Genomic DNA, 6,313 nt, shown 5'->3' with positions numbered 1-6,313 from the left:
TCTGTGTGCCTTTGATACTCTACCTGCCCTCACCTCCACCTTGAATGCTGTGAGTCCCCAAGAGCCCCCTCATTTCTGGGCTGCCCTTCAGACTCAGGGTAAGTGGCTGCTGTCAGCTTCAGTCTTACCACTCGGAGAAGTATCTGTACTTTATTTTTATTTTTTAAAAAGATTTTATTTATTTATTTGACGGACAGAGATCACAAGCAGGCAGAGAGAGAGGAAGGGAAGTAGGCTCCCCGCTGAGCAGAGAGCCCTTGCAGGGCTTGAGCCCAGGAACTGTAGGAAGAGGCTTTAACCCCCTGAGCCACGAAGATGCCCCTAGTATTTGTACTTTAAATGGTAAGATCTTAAAACAAAAAGCTTGTGAGCTCTAACAGCTTAAAGGAGAAAAGCCGTATGATTATATCAACATATTATTTAACCAATGTTGAAAGCTGTTGTCAGAATTCAGCAGTTCTGATAAAAACTAAGAGGGAACTTCTTAAACAACCTAACAGGAAATCACAGAAAACACAATAGTGGACAGACTGAACTTACTCCCATTAGAATTTGGCTTAACCAAGGGAAGGTCATTATCACCACTCTTCTCCCACGTAGCTCATACATTTTTAATTTTATTTATTTATTTATTAGTAGGCTCCACACCCAGCACAGGGCTTGAACTGATGACCCTGAGATCAAGAGTACCATACTTGGCTGCAGGAGCCAGCGAGGCACCCCTCCCACGGAGTGTAGGTCAGCCTAGCTAGCTGAGTAGGATGAGAGCACGTACTTGTGCTATAAATACTAAAGAGCAAACAGTGGAATGGTGGTTGCCAGATGTGCCTGACCGTCTGCTCTGAGCCGCAGCCGAGGAGAGTGTTGGAGCCACCGGAGACCGCCTGCACCCCAGATGGACCACAGAACAGCATGTGCCAGAGGTGGGCATCCAACGTAGAAGGACAGCCCTGCTGAGCCACCAAGAGTGTCAGCTGTACCCAAGGGGATGTCAGCACCAGCAGGTACCTGGGGCGGATTTCCAGGAGGAACTGAGCAAGGCATCCTTAGCTGAGGCACCAAAAGGTGGTGAAAGCAGGATCCGAATATCCAGGTAGCTGATTTCCCAGTGAGAAACCAGGCTCCATCTACCGTCTGAAGCTTCTGCCTCACATTTGCACTGTTTGTAAGAGAACCTGTGTGACACCTTCATCTGGAGCCTTCCTGCAGGTCCTAAGGATCCTGAAACCTTGCTGCAGACCTTGGATTTGGTGGAGCAGCAACCGTGACTGTGGGAAAGAACAGTGAGATGCTGCAGCACATTGACTATAGAATAAGAGGTATCCTGCAAGATGGCCAAGTCTTCATTGGCAAGATTTTATGTTTTAAGTACTCTCTACAGCAAACATGGGGCTCAAACTTACAACCCTGAGATCCGGAGACACAAGTCTACCGACTGAGCCAATGGCACATTCATCGATACCTTTAAGGCTTTTGCCAAGCCTGTGAGCTTGATCCTCTGTGATTGTGATGAATTCAGGAAGATCAGCCCAAGAATCTGAAGCAGCCAGACCATGAAGAAAGGTGGGTTTGGGGTCAAGGTGGGGGCTACAGGGGGAGAACTTGGTTTCCATGACTGTGGGAGGACTGCCCCCCAAAGATGCTGGTATTGCTTGGGTACCACTTGTTGGAGCTGCAGGAGGCCCTGGGGTTGGCAGGGCAGCTGGCAGAGGCGTGCTGGCTAGTGTTGCAATTCCCCAGGCTTCTGTTGGATTAGCAGGCCCTGTCTGAGGGGTTGGGGGGGGCCTCAGGGAAGAGGTTCTAGAGCAGCTGTGCCGTTGTTGCTCCTACCAGCAGTGCTGTAGTCCCATCTCAATGTCCATCTAGATGGGGGACCCCACCCACTTCTGAGGGCCGAAGAACACTCCCCCAGGCATGTGGCCCCTCCACTTGGCATATGACCACCCACAGGCCCACCACTTGGGTTCCCAGGAATGAGACCCTCTCCACCAGGAATTAAGGGTCCACTCCCCCCAGGAGTGCATCTACCAAGACCCTATGATACTGTCAGTCCTTCTAAGTCATGTTTTCCCCTGCAGTATCTCTTGCGAATCTGTGTAGGGTGTTTGTATTATTAGCTAATAAATGCACAGAGCAATTAAAACATATATCAGAAAGCAAAGGACTGCTCACTTGCAGATATGAGTAGAAAATCCTAACCAACAAGGTGATTTGAAACACGTTTAAAAATGAAAATCAGTTAAAAAAATCAATAGATCAATGTATGCGTGGAAATTCTGTATATGATAAAGATGACATTGCTACTACTCAGCCAACAAAAAAAAATGAAATCTTGCTATTTGCAACGATGTGGATGGAACTAGAGGGTATTATGCTAAGCAAAATAAGTCAAAGGGAAAGACCATTATCATATGATCTCACTTATGTGGTATTTAAGAAATAAAACAGAGGATCATTGGGGAAGAGAGGAAAAATAAAACAAGACAAAATCAGAGACTCTTCTTTATTTTTTAAGATTTTTTTTTAAAAGATTTTATTTATTTATTTGACAGACAGATCACAAGTAGGCAAAGAGGCAGGGATCACAAGTAGGCAAGAGAGGGGGAAGCAGGCTCCTGGCCAAGCAGAGAGCCCGATGAGAGGCTCGATCCCAGGACTCTGGGATCATGACCTGAGCCGAAGGCAGAGGCTTTAACCCACTGAGCCACCCAGGCACCCCTTAAGACTTTTTTTTTTTTTATTAGAGAAAGCACAAGCAGGGGGGTGGCAGGTAGAGGGAGAAAGAGAAACAGGCTCCCCACGAGCAGGAAGCCTGACGCTGGGCTCCATCCCAGGAGACTGGGATCATGACCTGAGGCAAAGGCAGGTGTTTAATTCACTGAGCCACCCAGGTACCCCTAAGAGACTCTTAATATAGGAAACAAACAGGGTTGCTGGGTGGGAGAGGGGTTGGGGGCTGGGGGTAACTGGGTGATGGACATTAAGGAGGGCATGTGGTAAAGGGCACTGGGTATTATATAAAAAAATAAAAGAAAACAGAAAAACAAAATAAAAAATGAAAAGTACTTAGATCATACCAAAAAAAGATGACATCCATATCAAAAGGAAATCGATACATCTTTTTTTTTTTAAAGATTTTATTTATTTATTTGACAGACGGAGATCACAAGTAGGCAGAGAGGCAGGCAGAGAGAGAGAGAGAGGAAGCAGGCTCCCTGCTGAGCAGAGACCCTGATGTGGGGCTCGATCCCAGGACTCTGAGATCATGACCTGAGCCGAAGGCAGTGGCTTAACCCACTGAGCCACCCATGCGCCCCGATATATCTTTCAGTAACTGTTTTTGGGACAATTGGCTATCCATTTGGAAGGAAAGAAAACGAACTCTCTATCTCATGTAAAAATCACCTTCAGGTAGATCGAAGGGTTGATCACGAAGATCATGAGGGGGAACGTGAAAAATAAAACTACAGAAAAAATAGAGAAACATTTAATAATCTTATGTTGAAGAAGAGCTCTCTAACAAAACTCAAGAGTTTTGTTTTGTTGTTGTTGTTGTTTTTAAAGGACAGGTTTGACTACTTGAATTTTTAAAACTTCTGTAGAATCACTTCTAGTATTCCAAGTGTCTGTCACTTAGAACACAGGAGACTCCAGCCTCGTTCCTTATCCTTTGTAGGTCTCAATTTTTAAAATGGGGATAACAGGAGTACCTACCTTGTAATAGAAGATTTAAATGAGGTAACCCATATAAAGCACTTAGAATGGTGTCTGGCATTTTGTAAATGCTCAGTAAAATTTAGCTATTGGCTTTACTATCACTATGACATTTACCAAATGAAAAATGACATTTACAAAGTTAAAGATAAGTCACAGACTAGGAGATATTTGTCACATAATAAACAGCCAAAGGGTTAATGTCTATACAAAGACCATCTACAAGTCGATAAAATCCCCAACCAACCTGGTAAAAAGATGAATAAGAATGTGAATTGATAATTAATAGAAGAAGTTCAAATGGCTAATAAACACGTGGGGGAAAAGTTCAGCTTCATTAACAGTGAAAGAATGCAGTCACAATAATATTTAGATACCATCACCATTTACTTATTTATTTATTGCCTTTCACATTGGACATTTTTGGTGTTGGTGAAAGGCTTGGTTGGACTAAAATTATTCCGTTTTTAGAGAAAAATTTGGCAATGTCTATTAAAAATGTAGACTCTTTGGGGCACCTGGGTGGCTCAGTGGCTTAAAGCCTCTGCCTTCGGCTCAGGTCATGATCTTAGGGTCCTGGGATCAAGCCCCACATCAGGCTCTCTGCTCAGCAGGGAGCCTGCTTCCTCCTCTCTCTCTGCCTGCCTCTCTGCCTACTTGTGATCTCTGTCTCTCAAATAAATAAATAAAATCTTAGAAAAAAAAAGTAAACTCTCTGAGCAATGTCACTTCTAAGATCCTATCTAATTAATACAATGAATTCAGCATGTATGTAATGCCGAAACTTTGGAAACAAAATGAATGATTACCAGTAGGGGAAGGAGACAGTCACTTGATGGAATCCTACTTCACCATTATAAAGAATGGAGTAACTCCTTATGAACTCTCCTTGAAAGATGTCAAGTGAAAAAAGCACATTGTAGAACAATATGTAAAGATCTCATTTCTGCAAAACTTAAAAAGGATGCACATGTGCATATATATGCATGCATATAAATATACATTTGCATAAACATTAAAAAGTCTGGAAGACAGAAACCAAAATGTCAACAGTGATTTCTTCTGAAGTGTGAAATTCCTTCGTTCAGTTAGCTTATTTATTCATTCAGCAAGTGTGTATTGAGAACCTACTACATGCTAAGTTCCATTTAGGCACCATGGATACAGCAATAAATAAAATGGACAAAATTCCTGTCTTCATGCACTTTACATCTTCCATAGGGAGACAAATAGTAAGAAAAATAAAATAAAATATACAGTATTTCAGATGGTGATATACACTATGGGGGAAGATAAAGCAGAGAAAGGAGGTAGAAGGGCAGTTTGCAATTTTAAATATGGTGGATTGAAAGAAGAGAGGGAACATTTCATCATTTTATATACCTAAAAAATTGTAGGGTTAACAGGTGTTTTTCTTTCTTATGTGGGTGATTGTCTGTATATTACCAGTAAATAGTATGAAAAGAGAAGAAAAAGTTGTAACGGTGAAAATTCTGACTTCGTGGGTATGGCATAAATTTTGGGACCGATTTCGTTTTCTTCTTCCCACATCTTTGAGTGCAGAAGCTAACCTACAAAGGATGAAATTCTCAATCTCTCTTCCTCACTCATTGCATGTATTACTGGCTTATCAATTGGTGTGTCATTTTTATTATTCCCCCCCAAAGATTTGCTTTTCTTAATTATGTTTGCCTAAGGGCATTTTATAAATTGGTTTGCATTTCGAAGAACAAACCTACAGGGGAAGCTGATAAAATGCAAATTGTTTATCTGTGTGGGGTAATCCCATTAATCCCCTGGTGACCCTGACTTTATTAGCTCTCCCCATGAGATGGAAAGGGACCAATACTATGGAATAAAAGTTAAGAATTTTGACGGCAGTTAAAGTCAACCGAATTGATTATAATTTCTGGGACGTAGAGACCAAATCTACCAATGGTTTTTTTGGATCCTGTTTTGTGTAGGGTCTGTGGTGGATGAGCGGGTGAGCCCTCAGAGACCCATCCCAATCTGTCCCTCTTGCTGCTCAGGGAGACTTTCTGTGTGTGGGGGGCAATGATTTGTCATCTGAAAGCAGAATAAAGGAAGTACGGGCAGAGCTGTCGCACAAAAGGCTGAAGTTAAACAGGAGAAATACATCTGGGATGTCTGGCTTGGGATCTACAGGGACAACAACCTGAGTTCCGAATTCTGGGCTCAGAGCCAGGTGGTTTCAGGAACCGGTAGGAGTTGGTAGGAGTCAGATCCACAACAGAACCTGTCAGGATCTGCTCTAGGTGCTTCATTCTCTCCAACTGGGAAGTTCACTTTTCTGCCCTGCAGTTTCCCATTGGTGTAATGACCCTCTTAACTTCTTTGTTAGAAGGAGGTTGAGGACAAAAAAGATCTGCCCTCCACCTGAGCCAGATTAAGCTCTTTGGGATTATATTAATAGCAATCCTTCTGCCAGACTGAGTGTGGAGGGGACTACACATTGTGTCACTTTCTTCTTAAAAATTTATTTAAGTCATCCCCACACCCAGCGTGTGGCCCCAACTCAGGACTCCAGGAGGATAACAGGTGGTTTTCTTTCTTATGTGGGTGATTGTCTGTATATCCC

General features: G+C 42.9%; 1 pseudogene; it reads left to right on the top strand.

Moving 5' to 3' along the window:
- Positions 1 to 988: 988 nt before the first annotated feature.
- Positions 989 to 2,423, top strand: LOC132021032 (small nuclear ribonucleoprotein-associated protein N-like; annotated as a pseudogene).
- Positions 2,424 to 6,313: the final 3,890 nt, after the last annotated feature.

The sequence above is a fragment of the Mustela nigripes genome, chromosome 1 (genome assembly GCF_022355385.1).
Source record: "Mustela nigripes isolate SB6536 chromosome 1, MUSNIG.SB6536, whole genome shotgun sequence".
Classification (NCBI taxonomy): Eukaryota; Metazoa; Chordata; class Mammalia; order Carnivora; family Mustelidae; genus Mustela; species Mustela nigripes.
Note: the sequence above shows the minus strand (reverse complement) of the source record. Positions and strands in the feature narration are given on the sequence as shown.